Raw genomic sequence first — 18,600 nt, forward strand, 5'->3', positions numbered from 1 at the left:
TTCCTTTGAGGCGTCCCATTACTCACGGAATTCCTCTCAAAAGTATACATGAATTGGTTATTTGCAACCATGTCAATGAGTTCTTGAGCTTCTGCAGGTGTTTTCTTTAGGTGAATGGATCCACCTACAGAATGGTCCAGTGACATCTTAGAGAACTCAGATAGACCATAATAGAATATATCCAGAATGGTCCACTCTGAAAGCATGTCAGAAGGACACCTTTTGGTCATCTGCTTGTATCTTTCCCAAGCTTCATTGAGGGATTCACCATCTTTTTGTTTGAAAGTATAAACATCCACTCTAAGCTTGCTCAGCTTTTGAGGAGGAAAGAACTTACCTAAGAAGGCCGTGACCAGCTTATCCCAAGAGTCCAGGCTATCTTTGGGTTGTGAGTCCAACTATGTTCTAGCTCTATCTCTTACAGTAAAAGGGAAAAGCATGAGCCTACAAACTTCAGGATCTACTTTGTTAGTCTTAACAGTCTCACAGATCTGCAAGAACTCAGTTAAAAACTGGTAGAGATCATCTGATGGAAGTCCATGGAACTTACAGTTCTGTTGCATTAGAGCAACCAGTTGAAGTTTCAGCTTAAAATTGTTTGCTCCAATGGTAGGGATTGAGATGCTTCTTCCATCAAACTTGGAAGTAGGTGTAGTGTAATCACCAAGCATCCTCCTTGCATTATTATTTTCGGCTGCCATCTCTTATTCTTTTTCAAAAATTTCTGTAAGGTTGTCTCTGGATTGTTGTAATTTAACTTCTCTTATTTTCCTCTTCAGGTTCAGAATCTGCTTCAACAAGAATATTCTTGTCCTTGCTCCTGCTCATATGAAAAAGAAGAGAACAGAAAATAATAATAGGGATCCTCTTTACCACAGTAGAGAGATTCCTTTATGTTAGTAGAAGAAAAAGCGAATAGAAGAAGGGAAAGGTAAGAATCCAAACACAAGGATGAAGATAGGTTCAGATTCTTGAGATGAAGAGAAGTGTTAGTAAATAAATAAATAAATAGAAGAAGATGAGGGGAAGAGAATTCGAAAATTAATTTTGAAAAAGGGTTAGTGATTTTCGAAAATTAAGAGAAGAAATAAAATTAAAATTAAAATTTGAAACAATTAATTAATTAAAAGAATTTTGAAAAAGAAAGAGATTATTTTCGAAAATTAGAGAGGAAAAAGTAGTTAGGTGGTTTTGAAAAAGATAAGAAACAAACAAAAAGTCAATTAGCTAGTTGAAAAAGATTTGAAAATCAATTTTGAAAAGATAAGAAGTTAAAAAAGATATTTTGAAATCAAATTTTTGAAAAAGATAAAAAGATATGATTGAAAAAGATATTTTGAAAAAGATTTGATTTTTAATATTAAAATTTGATTACTTGACTAACAAGAAACTATAAGATATGATTCTAGAATTTAAAGATTGAACCTTTCTTAACAAGAAAATAACAAACTTCAAATTTTTGAATCAATCACATTAATTGTTAGTAAAGTTTTCAAAATTTTGAAATAAAGATAAGAAAAAAATTTTGAGAATAAATTTTAAAATTTCAAAAATAATAAAAAATGAAAAAGATTTGATTTTTGAAAAAGATTTTGAAAAGATAAGATTTTTAAATTTGAAATTTTGACTTGACTTGTAAGAAATAGCTAAGTTTTAAAAATTTTTTGACTAAGTCAACCCAATTTTCGAAATTTATGAGCAAAATAAGGAAAAGATAAATTTTTTTTGAATTTTTAATGATGAGAGAGAAAAACAATAACAATGACCCACAATATGAAAATTATGAATCAAAACACATGATGCAAGCAAGAACACTATGAATGTCAAGATGAACACCAAGAACACTTTAAAAATCATGATGAACATCAAGAACATATTTTTGAAAAATTTTTTATGCAAAGAAAACATGCAAGACATCAAACTTAGAAATTTTTAATGCTTAGACACTATGAATGCAAAAATGCACATGAAAAACAATAAAAGACACAAAACAAGAAAACATCAAGATCAAACAAGAAGACTTACCAAGAACAACTTGAAAATCATGAAGAATGCAATGCATGAATTTTCGAAAAATTCTAAAAAAAGGATGAACATGCAATTGATACCAAACTTAAAATTAGGCTTACGACTCAAACAAGAAACACAAAATTTTTTTTTATTATTATGATTTTATAGAATTTTTGTATCTATTTTTCAAAATTTTATAGGAAAAAGAAGATAAGAAGTTCAAAATTTTTAATAAGAATTCCAGGAATCTTTCAATGTTAGCCTAAAGCTCCAATCCAGGGGTTGGACATGGCTTAATAGCCAGCCAGCTTTAGGATATAAATCAGGCATGCAACAGCTGATATTTCATCCAACGCCATATACATGCCTTTTATGTTGACAAGTGGAAGCCTCAATCCAAAAGAATTTGAACATGGCTTTACAGACAGCCAGGCTTCAACATGTTACCATGAAACTCTAGAATTCATTCTTAAAAATTTAGAATAATTTTCGAAAACAAAAGGAAAAAAATTTTTGAAAGATTTTTGAAAAATTTTTGAAAATAAAACAAAAAGAAAATTACCTAATCTGAGCAACAAGATGAACCGACAGTTGTCCAAACTAGAACAATTCCCGACAACGGCGCCAAAAACTTGGTGCACGAAATTGTGATCTCTAATAATGGCATTCAACTTGATATGTGTGTTTATAACTCAGCACTTTCTTCACAACTTCGCACAACTAACCAGCAAGTGCACTGGGTCGTCCAAGTAATAAACCTTACGTGAGTAAGGGCCGATCCCACGGAGATTGTTGGTATGAAGCATGCTATGGTCATCTTGTAAATCTCAGTTAGGCGGATAATAAATGGTTATGGAGTTTTCGAATAATAATAATAAATAAACAGAAAATAAAGATAGAAATACTTATGTAAATCATTGGTGAGAATTTCAGATAAGTGTATGGAGATGCTTTGTCCCAATTGGATCTCTGTTTTCCTACTGCCTTCCTTCAATCCTTCTTACCCCGTTCCATGGCAAGCTGTATGTAGGGCATCACCGTTGTCAATGGCTACATCCCATCCTCTCAGTGAAAAATATCCAAATGCTCTTGTCACAGCACGGCTACTCATCTGCCGATTCTCGATCATGTCGGAATAGAATCCATTGATTCTTTTGTGTTTGTCATCATGCCCAACAATCGCGAGTTTGAAGCTCGTCACAGTCATTCAATCCTTGAATCCTACTCAAAATACCACAGACAAGGTTTAGACTTTCCGGATTCTCATGAATGCCGCCATCAATTCTAGCTTATACCACGAAGATTCTGATTAAGGAATCCAAGAGATATGCGTTTGGTCTAAGGTAGAACGGAAGTGGTTGTCAGTCACGCGTTCATAGGTGAGAATAATGATGAGTGTCACAGATCATCACATTCGTCATGGTGAAGTGCAACGAATATCTTAGAACAGGAATAAACTGATTTGAATAGAAAATAGTAATAATTGCATTGAAACTCGAGGTACAGCAGAGCTCCACACCCTTAATCTATGTTGTGTAGAAACTCCACCATTGAAAATACATAAGTGATGGTCCAGGCATGGACGAATGGCCATCCCCCATGAACGTGATCAAAGGATCATAAGGTAATCCAAAAATAATCCAAAGGTGTCTAATACAATAGTAAAATGTCCTATTTATACTAGACTAGTTACTAGGGTTTATAGAAATACGTAATTGATGCAGAAATCCCCTTCTGGGACCCACTTGGTGTGTGCTTGGGCTGAGCTTGAGCTTTACACGTGCAGAGGCTTCTTTTGGAGTTGAACGCCAAGTTGTAACGTGTTTTTGGTGTTCAACTCTGGTTCGTGATGTGTTTCTGGCGTTTGACTCCAGAATGCAGCATGGAACTGGCGTTGAGCGCCAGTTTGCATCATCTAATCTCAAATAAAGTATGAACTATTATATATTGCTGAAAATCTCTGGATGTCTACTTTTCAACGCCGTTAAGAGCGCGCCATTCGGAGTTCTGTAGCTCCAAAAAGTCCATTTTGAGTGCAGGGAGGTCAGATTCCAACAGCATCAGCAGTCCTTTGTCAGCCTTCTTATCAGAGTTTTGCTCAGGTCCCTCAATTTCAGCCAGAAAATACCTGAAATCACAAAAAAACACACAAACTCATATTAAAATCCAGAAATGTGAATTTAGCATAAAAACTAATGAAAACATCCCTAAAAGTTGCTGGATCCTACTAGAAACTATCTAAAAATAATGCCAAAAAGCGTATAAATTATCCGCTCATCAGTCATAATTATACTAGTAGTAGTGTTACTAATTTGCTTTCCTATTTTGTAATTAATAATATATTATATGAGCCTGTTACCTTGTTAAAATGTTATCATTTTTACGGATAATTTTTTTTAATACGTGTGTGGAATATATAGCAAGCCATTCATAACAAGCATCGATAGAAATATAAACACAACTAAAGCAGCAGATAACCAAACTCAAAATATACATCATGTACAATATCATACACAAACCCAGTCAGTTCACACCCTGTCATAGGCCACTACTAGTAAATATGTACAAATATAAACATATGACACCACAAGACCTGGCCCACAGAAAAAGCCTCTAAACTGGCGCCCAGCTAGCCTTAACAACTCTAAACACTCCTAATCTCTCGGTTGTGCTAACAAAAGTGAGAGACTACACAATGTCAACGTCAACGTCAATTCTAAGCCAAAGTGACATAAAAAAATGCTACTAATGATCTCTATCCCTAGTCATATATCGCCGTTAGGCAGGTTCCCATGGGGCCCACCTGCAGACAGGTCACTCCCTGACGATAGCTACTCCTTCTCAGGATTCTCTTCCTCCTCTTCCTTTAGCACCACTAAAATGTATTCAGTCCCACTAGATAAGTTGCTACCACTGCTTTCGTCTATATAAATAGGACCATTTGCATATATTGGTGTGAGTACCTCTCCCAAAGGCACATACTGGTCCTCTAACTATACTATACAAGTGGAGAAGGTGAATAAGTGACTCCATAGGTAAATTCCACTCGGGAGGTATTGCCGGCACATGTACATTAGCTGAGTAAAACTCAGGTACGTACGTGATGCGTGATCATCTTTTCTATCTTTTCCTAGTGAATTTGCATTTAAATTGTTGAGTTTAATCAAGAATTACTTTTAGCCACTATGGATGCTACTTTGAGTCTTGTGCAATTCTGTCTATTTTAGGTAGCATTTGGCTGGATTTGGAGCACAAGAATTAAAGGAGATAATCAGCAAGGAGCGACGCGTGCGCGTGATTTGGAGATTTGTGCAACGACGCGCGTGCGCGTACCTGACGCGTACACGTGAGAAGACCATCGACGCGTACGCGTACACGTGAGAAAACGCAGAAAATGCTGGGGGCGATTTCTGGGCCTCATTTTAGCACTCAAGTGAGGCGCAGCTCTCTGTCGAGTTAAGCGCCAATCCAGTGAAGCCAAGTGGTCCCACGTTACAAGGCGCAGATTATTCAATTAATTCTGATTTAACTTCAAATTTAATTTTTAAAATAGGAAAATATATTATTTTAATTTTAGAAAATAGATTTTCAAATTAATTAGGATTAGTTATAAAAAGGAGAAACTTTTCTTCTAGTAGGGGGATTCCATTAGGGGATTCTATTCTAATTTACATTCCGAACTTTACAGTTTACCTGAATCCTTATTTTTTTTCTTTCTGAACCATGAGCAACTAAACTTCTACTGTTAAGGTTAGGAACTCTGTCTATTGTATGGATTGATACTATTATTTTTCTATTTTAATTCATGTTTTGATTATATTTCAAGAATTGTTTTCGTTCTTTATCTTATGAATTTGGGTGGAACGAAAGTATGACCCTCTTTCTAATTGAGTTATTGTATAACTTGGAAAAGCTCTTTACTTGAACAACAGCTTGAAAACAATTTCTTGTAAATTCTAATTATCTGGACTTAACGGGATACGTGACATATAATCCTCTTATATCTGGGTAATTAAGATTTTTGTGGCATATAAACTGGAATTTAATCTTTACCCTCTAATTGAAATTAATTGACCAAGAAATTGGCGATTGATGAAAGTTAGAGGAGACTAGGAAGGTCTAAAGAATTAGAGTCTAGTCACATATAGTTTCCCATGAATTAAATCTTGCATGATTAAAATAGTTAGTAAGAAAAGTCAATCCAGAAAATAGATAACTCTAAAACCTTAACTGCCTTCTTCATATTGTTCTTCCCAACTTATTTACTTGCCTGTCTTTCTAATATTTTGAATTTATTGTTTAATATTTTTGAACACCAAAACACTCTTTTCTGCTTGCCTAACTAAGTAAATCATTTAACCGTTGTTGCTTAGTCCATCAATACTCATGGGATTGACTCTTACTCACCTGAGGTATTACTTGGTACGACTCGGTATATTTGCCGGTTAGTTTGTGGGTTATAAATTCTTCACCAGTACGCATCTCCTGGATCAGGCTCAAATGCTGCCTGATTCACCGGCTGAGTAGCGAGAAGGTATCTGGGACCATCAGAAAAAGGGTGTCCCCAAGCATCGGAGTGTAACCAAGAGAACGAAAACTCGTATGGTGCATCTGGGTCGAAATTTGGGCTATCAAGCGGGTGTGAAAAAGGACGGTCTCACAAAACATAAAGACATATATGATGGTCCGCAACATAAACATAATAACTGCCGAATACTGAATCCTCATAAATATATGGATGATCAAGCTCGTAGAAGAGAACTCCCGTCTCCATCTAAAGGGAAGAGAAGGGGTAAGAACTGAAAATTCCTTAGTAAGGTTGGGGTTGTTAGTTATGTTTGTTGATCCTTTATTATTACCAAAAAGCAGGACATAACAGTGAAAGCAAGATAATAACGAATGAAGCATACATAAAGATATTACAGACAAAAAATACAAAAAATAAAATATAAATAGAAAAAGTATACATTCATACAGAAAAGCATAACAGATGAAGATGCGCAACCAAATATGATGCATCTCTAATTCTAGTGAAGGCCATGAGCTCACTTGTCAGTTACATACCCGCTCCCGACGTCACCCAACATTAAATCTGGATATGGCTTCCAGTTGACATACCACTATAAGCTCCCCTGTCTTACAAGACAGCTCTCTCTAACTGACGTATACACACATATCCACTGTAAGCAATCTCTACCTTACATGTGCTGCACTCTAGTCGTGTATGTATCAATATCCACCGTAAGCAACCCTTCGTCTTAGTTTATAGGTGTAGCCTTCACTGGTTGTGTATCCCATAAAACTTTCTTTATTCATCATTAGTAACTTTTTTCTCTTTTAATATCTTTCTTTTCTCGTTATCTTCTCAGTTTGTTCTTTTCTTCTTTAAGAGTTTTATGAATAAAATTATAAGATTTTGGATTCTAAATTGTCTTTCTAAGACTTTTAAAAAATTATTATTTTGTCCTTAGTCTTTACTTGTAATTACCATTTTTCCTTTTTATTATTATTATATTATTATTAGCATTTTAATTTTTTCATTATTATAATAATACTTTACTATTTTATTATTAAAACTTTGATTTAATAATATTTTATTCTTAAACTTTTAGAAATTATAGTTTAATCCCAGAATTTATATCTATTTATTTTTTAGACTCTAAACCTTTTATAATTATATTTTTGACCCAATATTTTTATATAATTACTAAAATATCCCTATATTTTTTTATATTTACCAAAATATCCCAACACGTTTTGTGAATTCTCATTTTGTCCATGAAGTTTTTAATTAATACTCAAAATACCCTAGGTTTTCATATTACTCTTTTAACCTCAATTTTTTACTTATTTACCATTGTATCCTTAATATAAAAATCAGCTAGCTTATGTTACATAGAAAAACCGAACTTTAACCATGTTTCATCATGACTTTTAACCTTGATTTTAACATGTTTTTCAAGCTTTTCGATCACTACATTTTAGTTTCTTTTAACCTCAAACTTCATCCACCAATACCATATGAAAACCCCCATGTTTCAAGCTTAAAACCATCTCTTTTAAGCTTGCCAACAGTTCGGTTCCATGCTCCAACAAGATAACCAAATTGTCAAGCATTTAAACACCAAATTTTCATCACAAATCAAACATATAACCAACCAATTTTAAGTTTCAAACATCAATTCAACAATCACACAACAAAAATACAATTAATCATTAACAATTTTATCAAACCTTGCCTCTTAAATCAACCACCAAAAACCGGTTCTTCTAAGTGATTCCTAGTTCACTTTTTCACCTAGTTTTTAATCAAAACAAACTTTTTTAACCAAAGAACATGTGAAGGGAGTGATGAAGAGAAAATTGATCATGTAGTTTAGAATTTTACAAATGAATTCTCGTTGTAAGTATAGTTCTAAACCAACAAACAATTCCTTCAATCAAAAATTTTGTTTGTCACAAGAACAAACCCCAATAAAAATAATAACCGAAGTATTTAAATCTCGAGTCATCTGTCAAATAAATTGCAGGGTAATGTTCTTGTTATTGATTAGGAAGTATGTTTTGGGGTTTTCGGATCAACGAGCAAGAAATGTAAATGGCAACAGAAACAAACTAATAACTATGAAAGCTCTTGGCAAGGAATGAGAATTAGAAGTTCTATCCTCGTTATCATCATCAATTGTGATGAGAATTGTTCATTGCTCTACTTAGTTAACCTCTAACTATGAAAGAAAGTCAAGTGGATATCAACTTGAGATCACAGGTCCTAGCCAAATCATGATGAAAGACTAGCTTTAGTGATATTCAAGTCAACTAGCAACTTCCAATTATCAATCAACAAAGGAGTTAGATAACTCAAGTGTCACCAATTACTCAACCTAAGTCAAGAGGAGAAAAACCTACTCTAACATCCTTCCAAGCATTTTGTCAAACACTTGGAAGACATAAAAGGAAAGTAAGGTAAAATTGCAAGAATTAACAAAATCTACTAATACCTAATACAAGTAATAAACAACAATAACTAAAGAAAACAAGATCAACATGAAATACCTCAAATTGCATTAAAGAAAATTGAAATTGACAAGAGTATATCACAACAAAGTAAACAAAATAAAGGACATAACAACAAAAGATAAAAGAAACAAGATGTAGCAACAAAGAATTACAAGAGGAAGTAAATGGAAACAAGAATTAAACTAGATCTAAGAAAATCTTAATCTAAACCTAACCTAATTTCTAGAGAGAAGAGAGCGCTTCTCTCTCTAGAATTCTACCTAAAGCATCATCAAAACTCTACACTATGGCTAATTTTTTTCATCCCACTTCAATCCTTTGGGTTTAATAGTATCAGAGATGTGTTGGATTGGGCCTGGGAAGCTCAGAAATTGCCCCTAGCATTTTCACTTTAATGAAGTCACGTGCGAGCAATGACGTGTACGCGTGGGTCACACGTACGCGTCGCTTGGCATTTTGCTATCCACGCATACGCGTCATGTCACGTGTACGCGTTGCCATTCGACTCCATATTCCATGCGTGCACGTCGATGTGTGCATCCCAAATCCTTGGTTTCCCATGCGTTCTCCATTTTGCATGCTTTTCTCTTCAATCCTATGATCCATTCCTAGCTTTTTCAACCTGAATTCACTAACAAACACATCAAGGCATCTAACGAAATCAAAGAGAATTTAAAACTAATCAAATTAAAGGCTTAAAAAGCATGTTTTTACACTTAAGCACAAATTAAAGGAGAATTAGAAAACCATGCTATTTCATTGAATAAATGTGGAAAGAAGTTGATAAAACCCTCTAAATTCAAGACAAGATAAACCCTAAAAATGGGGTTTATCAGGGAGAACCTTTATCATGGAATAGAGATAGATTTCCTCACCTTTTTCTTGCTGAAAATGGTGATTCCTTAGTCCATAAGGTTCCTAGACAAGAGTTCCTAAGAGAAAACATAAAAAACAACAAGTTTTCATGGTTAACCTTGGTTGAACCATCGAAGGAAGATGAATAGCTAGCAAACCTCAACTTACCTTGTGAAAATTGATATAGTTGTGAAGAGAAGGAAGAGACACTTTAATTAGTTTAGATTTTTTGTGGGAGTTTTAGAGCTCTAGAAACCGAACCTTGAAGCTTGGATATCAATGGAGTTTCTCTAACTTTTCTTTCAAGAAATCTCAGTTGGAAGAAGAAGATAAGAATCTAGTGATGTCATTTTGGAGGGTAGGTCATGGCATTAATGGCTTAGTCACTTAGTTTTTAAGTTAAAATATCATCAAAGAGATAATTACTAAAGATAGATGTATTAGATCACTAATAATTACACTCCAAGAGGTAATTATATGAGCTACTAATATAAATAACACTAGTAATATGATTATCTCAGAGATAACAGATCTAAAAATATTAGCATAGCTAAGCTTATTGGAGAGTGCCGGCATTACCTTACCGGTAGATTTTGAGTCCGGTTATAATATTATTAAACTTATCTCTATTTTAACTAAAATAGATAAAATAATAATATAATAATAATAATATATTTTTATTTTTGTCACTTGAGATTTGGTTCTAGCTCATCAAACTGAGTCCAACACCGAAATCAGAATTTTGAAATTCCTAGCCAAAGTGGCTCAAAAAGTCAGTTTTTTGTGACTTTATCGACGTGCCTAGTTAGCTCAATAAAGGTGTGTGCTTATTGATGATGCAGTGTCTATACAATGGAGGTGCTTGCTTACTCAATGACGATGCAATGGAGGTTCCTACTTCACTAAACTTCCAAAAAATTTTCGTTTCTTCAAGAAAAAGTTTCATTTCTTCCCAAGGAGTCTCATTTCACCGAAAGCTAGGCCGTTACACTTCATAACCATCATTATTGGGAAATATTTGATACAAAGGAGATAGTTATGCCACATGGCCAAGAGACCGGATGGAGGATATTGGGCCCGATTAGGTTAATTGGATCATGTTTTCCTGGTGTTCTTGTAGGTCAGGCCTCCTCGTAGGAGCTCTACTTGCTTCACACTTATGGCGGGACATTGTTGTTTCTCATGATTCCTAAGAACGTCACCTCAACTCATATGCACATTAGTAGTTGAAAAGTTGATCATGCCCTTGCCCTTTCGCACTTCTATGAGTGAGAGTTACTTGCATCTTCACTCATCCCTTTTACCATTACTCCTAAAAACACAAGATCACTTTTAATTTCTTCCGGATTATTTTCTTTCCAAATTTTCTTATAATTATTTTTCCCTTTATTGCTTATGTTCATGGTATAGCAACCTTCATCGTTCTTTCTTTCTTTATCACTGCACTTTTCTACAACCCAAGCAAGCATATTTTCCTTTTGTTCTCTATGACTTTTCTGCATTACTTTGTTGCTTTTTTGCTCATTAGGGAGGAACGTTTGATTGTTAGGATGAAATAGGTACAATTAAGGGTTGCCACTATTGCTTCATTAGGCTAGGTAGGTGATTCTGAATAGAAGTCAGGATAAGTGAAATTTTTTCATTATTTTTTGTTGATTAGGGTCCCAGCAAGACTAACAAAGATGGTATCCCCTTATAGGTATGACAAGTTGGAGACCCGAACCTATTGTCACTCGCGGTGTTATGTTCCCCTCTTTAGGTGTTCAAGATCGGTACCATTTGTGCACATCTGACGAAATGGGAACACCGTCCTAGCTTACCGAAAAAGATCTTTAAGAGCTTTACAACAGCGGGGCCATCTATGAAGGTGGCCTTGAGGAGAAACATTACAAACTCATTCTTCCCAACAACCAAGAACAGATATCTAAATATAAAGGAGTCACGAGTCCCTGAATAGCTATGGATCTGCTATCTAAACATTAGGAACTCCTTCTTCCATTTTACAGCTTTGTACAATCTCTTATGAAAAGGTGCTGGGTCCCTCCATCTCAGTTGCATCCGAACAGTTAGGCCGTTATTCGGTGCTCTGAATTGGTTTGTGAATACTTAGAGATCCCGATTATAGTTGGGGTCTTTCTGTATTTCTTCCTTCTTACCAACCCAACCTGAGAGAAAAAACATAAGAAGGGGTATTCTTCTTTTGCGCAATGCAAAATTAAAAGATGTTTGGGATATTCGAAGATTCATTTCATGGTTTTAAAGAACAGTACTTTAAGGTGAGATCGGTATGGGGTTGTCGTCCTTTCTGACTGACCCTCAAGGGAGAATGGAAGCACTTTGATGCTACTACTTCATCAATACCCACCTTTTGTCGGGCAATGAAGAATTTTCATGGATTTTGACTTCGCCACTCAGGCCAAATGGGCATATCGAAAGCTTCTCCATTCAGCTGCCATCGCCAAGAAGATAAAGTCAGCCTTGGCTTGATGTTACACCCTGGATTTGATGACAAGTCATCTTATGCTAGCTTTTCAAGCATTTTTCACTTGTTTCATTAGGTGTTATGCACTTTCTTGAGTTATAAGTAAGCCATTTGGGTAGAAATTCATGTATGCCTGTATTCATTCAACCATGAGTAATTCGATGCAATTTCATGGGAATTATACTATAATTACCTATATGCTAAGAATTATTAGAATTCTCATGATTTTAGCATAGCTTTGATGCATTTGTTGGTAGATAATAGGTGAAGAAAGGCATGGAGGAAGGTTGAAGAAAAGAGACTTGGAGAAGAGAAACAGAACATAAATTTGCTGAAGCTCACATTTGGGATGGCGTTGGGGGTCCAATGTTAACCCTAACGTAGTGAGAAAATGATCAATTCTGGGGCCAAAGGATTTTTGAGGTGTGCGTATGCTTACATGCCGCGTATGCGCAGAAACAGCAATTTTTGGCATCCGCGCGGAAGCGTACAACATGCGTATGCGTAAACGAGTATTTTTGGCTCATGTGCGCGGAAGCGCATGGTGCGCGTACGCGCAACAACTGGACGTTGGAGGTCCAACGTTACCTCAAACGCCACCTCCAACGCCCGCGACGCTCAGCCCAGAATTAAAATTGGAAAAAGTGGAATCGACGCGCACGCACCAATGCCGCGTACGCGTGCATGGGAAAAAAAATCAATGAACGCTTAAGCGCACGTTACGCGTATGCGTGGATCGGCGGACGTTGGCCCTCCAACGTTGGGTCAAACGCCAATGACAGCTGCAATTTTCTCTTTTTGCTGGTTTATTCTACATGAAGTTTGAGTCAATGTTGGCCTTCAAACGTTGACTCAAGCTTGAAGCACCAGCATCCAATTCTTACACGGATCTCTTCTCAAAACCCAGAGCAATCAATTGGAGCTATCTTCAACCCAATTCCATCAAGGCCAAAAGCCCAATTCAAGGCTTGAAGATCAAAAATAGAAAGTGTATAAATAGGAATTAGTTTGATTTAGAGAGTACCTTTTTTCATTTTTTTAGTTTTACTTTTGGCTCATTTTAGTTTTCACTTGAATTTGAGAAATTGGGTTTGAGATCTGGGTTTTCTTTTTCATTTTTCTTGCTTCTACATTTCTTACTTTTCGTTTTGAATCTTGGATTGAGAATTGAAAGAATTCTGGTTTATTCTTGATCTGAGATTTCTCTTTGTCTACTTTCTGCATAATTTCAAAGAATTGTGATTTGGATCTAAGTTTCCTTTACTACTTTCATCTCTATTTCTTCTGCAATTATTCTCTATTGGATCAAGGAAAAAATTGAGATCTAGACTTGTTTTCTAGTCTCATTCAACCCCTGAGATCTTCAACTTCTCTTTTAGATTTTATAATTGAGTTGAATTTACTTTCTGTATTGCTTTTTCAAGCAATTTTCCTTTTATGTTTGAGATCTGCTGCATTTTAATTCATCCTTTACTTCTTTGTTGATTGTCATTTACTTTCTCTTGTTTAATTTCTAAAATCCCAGCTCCCAAAGCCCTTTACTATTCAAGCAATTTACATTTCTTTCACTTTAAGCTTCAGCCATTTACATTTCTTGCAATCTAAGTTTCAGTCATTTACATTACTCGTTCTTTAAGATTCATCTCAATTTACATTTCCTGCCCTTTTATTTACAGTCAATTATCCCTCTCCCTTTTAATTTCATGCAATTAGCTTCTGTTGGATACAAATCACTCAATTCAACACTTGTTTGCCTGACTTAATCAACCACTTAACTAAAATTGCTCAATCCTTCAATCCCTGTGGGATCGAGCTCACTCTAAGTGAGTTATTACTACTTGATGTGACCCGGTACACTTGCCGGTGAGTTTTGTGTTTGATCATTTTCCACACATCAAGTTTTTGGCGCTGCTGCCGGGGATTGATTAGATTGACAATGATTAAGTAAAGTGGTGGTCTAGATTAAGCATTTTTTCTTTGTTTTTCTTTATTCTTACTAAGCACATTGGTGCACGAAAATTACAGTCACACTTTGTAATTCCGCAGAACTAACCAGCAAGTGCACTAGGTCGTCCGCGTAAAACTTTACGTGAGTAAGGGTCGATCCCACGGAGATTGTCGGCTTGAAGCAAGCTATGTTTATCTTATTATTCTTAGTCAGGATATCAATAAGGGTTCTTAGTTTTAATTGTGAAAATTAAAAGAACATGAAATAAATACTTGTTATGCAGTAATGGAGAATGAGTTGGAGTTTTAGAGATGCTCTGTCTTCTGAACCTCTGCTTTCCCACTGTCTTCTTCTTCACGCACGCAAGGCTTCTTCCATGGCAAGCTGTATGTTGGTGGATCACCGTTGTCAATGGCTACCATCCGTCCTCTCAGTAAAAATGGTCAGTGTACATGGCTAATCATCTATTGGTTCTCACTTGTGTTGGAATAGGATCCAGTAATCCTTTTGCGTCTCTCACTACGCCCAACAGTCATGATTTTGAAGCTCGTCACTGTCATCCCTTTCCAGATCCTACTCGGAATACCACAGACAAGGTTTAGACTTTCCAGATCTCAGGAATACTGCCAATTGATTATAGCTTATACCACGAAGACTCTGGTCTCACGGATTGAACGCTCTGTTGTCAGGAGAGGCAGTCAAACTCGTGAACCAGAAACCCAAGAGATATACATTCAATCTAAGGTAGAACGGGAGTGATTGTCAGGCACGCATTCATAGGTTGAGAATGGTGATGAGTGTCACGGATCATCACATTCATCATGTTGAAGTGCGAATGAATATCTTAGAATAGAAACAAGCGTGATTGAATAGAAAACAGAAATAATTGCATTAATTCATCGAGACACAGCAGAGCTCCTCACCCCCAACCATGGGGTTTAGAGACTCATGCCGTCAAAGATATAAATTCAGATGTAAAAATGTCATGAGGTACAAAATAAATCTCTAAAAGTAGTTTTTATACTCAAATAGTAACCTAGGTTTTTCATAAAATGAGTAAACTAAGATAGATAGTGCAGAACTCCACTTCTGGGGCCCACTTGGTGTGTGTTGGGGCTGAGCATTGAAGCTTTCACGTGTAGAGGCCTTATTTGGAGTTGAACACCAGTTTGTAACTTGTTTCTGGTGTTTGACTCTTGCTTGCAACTTGTTTCTGGCGTTTAACGCCAGAATATGGCAGAAAGCTGGCTTTGAACGCCAGTTTGCATCATCTAAACTCGGGCAAAGTATAAAATATTATATATTACTGGAAAGCCCTGGATGTCTACTTTCCAACGCAATTAAGAGCACGCCATTTGGGTTTCTGTAGCTCCAAAAATTCCATTTCGAGTGCAAGGAGGTCAGAATCCAACAGCATCAGCAGTTCTTTATCAGCCTCTGAATCAAATTTTTGCTCAGGTCCCTCATTTTTAGCCAGAAAATACCTAAAATCACAGAAAAACACACAAACTCATAGAAAAGTCCAGAAATTTGATTTTTTCATAAAAACTAATAAAAATATACTAAAAGGTAGCTAGATCCTACAAAAAACTATATGAAAATACCCCCAAAAAGCGTATAAAATATCTGCTCATCACACATTAACTGTTTGAAACATTGTGTCACCTAACCATCTAACCACATTCTAACATTAGAATGTCCAGGTTTTATTTGGTTTGTTTGTGATTTTTGCAAGTCATGGAGGCTGAGGTGCGTGAAGAGGGGGTAACCAACCATGCTCAACCTGCAAGAAGGGTGTTGGCCTCTTACACTATCCCCAATGCAAGAAACTATGGGAGTAGCATCCTCACCCCAAATGTTCAGGAAAATGACTTTGAGTTGAAGCCTCAACTAATCACCTTGGTACAGAACAATTGTGATTATGGAGGTGGCCCTCTTGAAGACCCCAACCAACAGTTGTCTATTTTCTTAAGGATTTGTGAAACGGTCAAGACAAATGGGGTTCATCCTGACATTTACAAATTACTTCTATTCCCATTTTCCTTGAGGGGCAATGCTACTCAATGGCTGGAAACCTTTCCCAAAGAGAGCATTAATAATTGGGATGAATTGGTGAGTAAATTCCTAGCCAAGTTCTACCCACCTCAGAGGGTCATCAAGCTAAAATCAGAGGTGTAAACATTCATTCAAATGGATGGAGAGTCACTGTATGATGCCTGGGAGAGATACAAGGCCTTAATCAGGAAATGTCCCCAGAAATGTTTAATGAGTTGGGTAGACTCCAAAACTTCTATGAAGGGTTGACCCAGAAAGCTCAGGAAGCATTAGATCATTCAGCAGGAGGCTCATTGCAGCTAATGAAGACAGCAGAGGAAGCTTAAAACCTCATAGAGATGGTGCCAAACAATCAATACTTCTTTGCTCATTAAAGACAATGCCAACCAACCCAGAGAATGGGTGTGCTGGAGCTTGACGGTGTTGACATTCTCTTGGCACAAAATAAACAGATGCATCAACAGCTTCAGCAACAAATAGAAATGATGGCCAAGAAAATTGATAGACTGTAAGGTGCTGCAGTAAACACACAACGCCAATCTCAAACCTCACATGGGTGGAATCAATCTGAAGAAAGTTTTAGGACATTCAATTATGAGCAACAAAGCCCTAAGCAGGTGCAATGCATGAATAACACTTCAAGTTCATTTCAACACAATTTTCATGGTGATGCACACAAGACACCCTGGAAGACTCATTCTAATTCAAGATGGAGTGAGCATCAGAATCAAGGACAAAGGGACTTCAACTCTGGCAGTCTCAGCAACACAAATAACCATAACCATTCATCCAATAATACTAACCAATTCAAAAATTCACAAAATACATATCACCAACCCCATAACAACTCACAAAACTACGAGAATAACTTGTTTACATCCACATTCCACCCACAAAATACCTTTGCAGATGGTTCAAACAATTTCTAGAAACAACCATCTCACATTACACAACCACAACCAAATCCAAACTCTCAAAGAATCTCTAGTCTGAAGATGATGATGGAGAAACTCAGGAAAAATCAAGAAGCAGCAAGAAAAGATCAAGCCACAGCAAGCAAAAACCAAGAAGAGTCAATCAGAAATCTTAAGAGACACATGGGGCAAATGGCTAAACAAATTTCAGAAATGGGTGAGAAGAGAGCAAATACCTTTCCCAATGTCACTGAAAGGGACAAAGGAAAAGCTACAAAGTGGTAGGAGTGCAAAGCAATCATAGTGGAAAGCGAGGAGACTAGGGAGAAGGAAGCCATCAATCAAGAAAAACACAACAGAGAAGTTCCACAAGAAGAGACAGAAGAGAGAAGTGAAGAGGATAGAAAGACCAAGAATGCAAAAAGCTCAAAGAGAGACAAAAACATCCTTGAGCCATAGCTACAAGAGAAGAAGGAAGGGGTGAAGTCATATGTCCCCAAACTTCCATACCCTCAGAGGTTCAAAAAAGAAAATGAGGATAAGCAATACTAAAAGTTTCTAGAAATATTTAAGACTCTCAGCATCAATATTCCTTTCTTAGAAGCACTTGAACAGATGGCATTATATGCCAAATTTATGACAGAAGTGCTAACAAAGAAAAGATCCCTGAAGGAAGGACAGATTGTTGAGATGACAAAGGAATGTAGTACTATCCTCCAAAGAGAGTTGCCAGAGAAGAAAGATGATCCTGGGAGTTTTTACATACCTTGCACCATAGAAAACAAAACAATTGAGAAGTCATTATGTGACCCCAGTGCAAGCATAAACTTGATGCCGTTGTCTCTAATGAGAAAACTTCAAATTTCTGAGCTGAAGTCCACACGAATAGTTCTCCAAATGGCTGACAAATCCATTAAGCAAGCACTGGGAGTTGTGGAGAATGTGTTGGTAAAAGTGGAAAAATTCTTTCTCCCTGCTAACTTTGTTATCTCAGATATAGAAGAGGACCCTAACACTCCCATCATCCTGGGGAGGCCTTTCCTAGCTACGGGCATAGCATTGATAGATGTTGAAAAAGGAGAATTGTTGCTAAGAGTGCATGATGAGCACCTAGCATTCCATGTTTTTAAAACCTTGCATGAGCCCATTCAAGAAGAAGATTTTATGAAGGATAAGGCCAGAGATCAAAGTTTGAAGGAGGCAGTCAATGAGTCAACTCCAAGACTTCTAAAACCATGCTTGAAAGCAGTAGAGATGGTGCAACAAACCAAAGAAATCAAGGAGGAACTTGATCCAAAACTCCCAGATGAGAAATTCAA

The 18,600-nt window shown here is 36.3% G+C and overlaps 1 non-coding gene across 1 annotated transcript; it reads left to right on the forward strand.

Annotated features, from left to right (window-relative positions):
- Positions 1-200: 200 nt before the first annotated feature.
- On the forward strand, positions 201-308 carry LOC112712271 (small nucleolar RNA R71). Its single transcript, XR_003157739.1, has one exon. It is a non-coding gene; the product is annotated as a small nucleolar RNA R71 (small nucleolar RNA).
- The last annotated feature ends 18,292 nt before the right edge of the window (positions 309-18,600 follow it).

Source organism: Arachis hypogaea, chromosome 1 (assembly GCF_003086295.3).
Source record: "Arachis hypogaea cultivar Tifrunner chromosome 1, arahy.Tifrunner.gnm2.J5K5, whole genome shotgun sequence".
NCBI classification, from domain to species: domain Eukaryota; kingdom Viridiplantae; phylum Streptophyta; class Magnoliopsida; order Fabales; family Fabaceae; genus Arachis; species Arachis hypogaea.